Source organism: Octopus bimaculoides, chromosome 10 (assembly GCF_001194135.2).
Source record: "Octopus bimaculoides isolate UCB-OBI-ISO-001 chromosome 10, ASM119413v2, whole genome shotgun sequence".
NCBI classification, from domain to species: Eukaryota; Metazoa; Mollusca; class Cephalopoda; order Octopoda; family Octopodidae; genus Octopus; species Octopus bimaculoides.
This window is the reverse complement of record NC_068990.1, coordinates 64,711,008-64,713,079: the sequence shown is the minus strand read 5'-3', so window position 1 is coordinate 64,713,079 and position 2,072 is coordinate 64,711,008. Positions and strand designations below refer to the sequence as shown.

The 2,072-nt window shown below is 31.4% G+C and overlaps 1 protein-coding gene across 1 annotated transcript in view; it reads left to right on the top strand.

Moving 5' to 3' along the window:
- The window catches only part of LOC106879755 (uncharacterized), a 68,177-nt gene that overhangs the window by 37,625 nt on the left and 28,480 nt on the right, over positions 1-2,072 (top strand). The gene's annotated exons all lie outside the window — the stretch shown is intronic.

Sequence of the window (2,072 nt, the reverse complement as noted above, 5' to 3'; positions counted from 1 at the left end):
AAAAAAAAAAACAACAAATTTTATATTTATTGACTCTGAATAATAATTTTTAAAGCATTATTATTATTATTAATATTATTATTATTATTATTATTATTATTATTATCATTAAGGTGGCAAGCTGGCAGAATCCTTAGAGCTTTGGACAAAATGTTTAGCAATGTTTTATTTTGGCTGTTTATGTTCTGAGTTCAAATTCGATCAAGGTCAACTTTGCCTTTCATCCTTTCAGGGTTGTTAAAATAAAGTACCAGTCAAGTTCTGGGGTCAATGTAATCGACTATTCCTCTCCCACTAAAACTGCTGGCCTTGTGCAAAAATTTGAAAAACCATTATTAATATTATTATTATTATTATTATTGTTATTATTATTATGGAGTGGCCGAATCTGTAGATTGGTGGAGGACAAAATACAGTGAGGTATTTAGTTATGTCACTTTTATGTTCTCGGTTCCAATTCTGCCAAGGTTTTCTTTGCTTTAAATCCTTGCGGGGTTAATCAAGTCTTGGGGTCAATTCAATTAATTATATTCTCCCTCAAAACAATTGGCCTTGTGCCTTCAATAGAAACCATCATCATCATCATCATCATTGATTATTGTTATTATTATTATTATTATCATTATTATTATTATTATTATTATTATTATTATTATTAAGTCAAGACAAAGAGTGCAATTCGATTGTAATTGATATTTTATTGGTTGAATGATGTTTCAACAGTAAGTCTGTCTTTGTCAAGTTCAAAATAAGAAGTGATAAAAATTCAAAATTATAGAAAATAATATTATTATTATTATTTGTTTGGAGGTGGATTTGATGTAAACCTCTGCTATAGATGTTTTTGAAGTTTGTAGACTTGTACGTAAATCCTTCTGAATTTGAAAAAGGAAATCTTTATGGGTGGCACAGCTGGTAGAGAACCGGAAATATTTAACACCTTGCAGTTACGATCAGTTTTGTTCTGATTTCAAACTGTAGGAGTGGGGATCAACTTTGTCTTTTATCTTTCAAAGGTTGATAAAGTACCAGTAAGTACTGGGGGAGTTGATAAATCAACGAACACCTCACTAGTGAATTTCAAGCATTGTACCTAATGTACAATCACAAGGACAAAATTGGTAGAGCATCAGTCAAAATGCCTGGTGTTATTTGTTCTGGATTATTACATTCTTATTTCAAATCCTGCCTAGTAATCCCTTTGGGGGTCGATAAAACAAAGCACCAGTACTGGGGTATGATTTAATCAGCTAACTCCCCCCCACACACACCCACTCCAAATTCATCAGCCTTCTTACCTAAATCTGAAATATTACTTGTTTCTGCGTTTTATTATTTTTTTTTTAATTATTACTATTTTTGATTATGAAAATTCAGACAGATGATGACTGATAGAGAGGAGGACACATACAGATTCCTCTTTTATTTATCACTTCCATATTATATGCTTGAATTAAATATCCTTCTCAGTCTTAGCATTTTTATTAACATCATTATCATCACCATCACTACTATTTACTACTACTACTACTACTACTACTACTACTACTACTACTACTACTACTATTATATTTAAAAAAAAAAGAGACATTATTATAGTTCTTATTACAGAGTGACTGTAAATTTTCAGCACCTGATTTTGATTCCCAGTTGGAGCTGTTTCTCTTACATCACTAATATCATTGGGAAAAATATGAACGCCACAATGTCCCATTTCCATTCCCTAAATATATATATGGCTTCATGCCTATGTAATAAATTCTCATAATAATAACGATTATGGTTGTTGTTGTTGTTGTTGCTGTTGTTGTTGTTGTTGTTGCTGTTGTTGTTGTTCCAGTCGTTATTTGATATGCGTAAAAAAAAAAAATTTTTTAAATATTAGATTTCCCAGCTCGATCCTGTAGCCAGCGTTCAAATAAAAGAAATATTTCTAATTACTTCTTTAGTTCCAAACAGTTCAGATACCAGTTGCCACAGACAGTGCCTTACTTTATTACAACACAAGGCAAAACTTAACATTACCACTCATGAAATCACACCCATCCACACACACACACACACACACACAC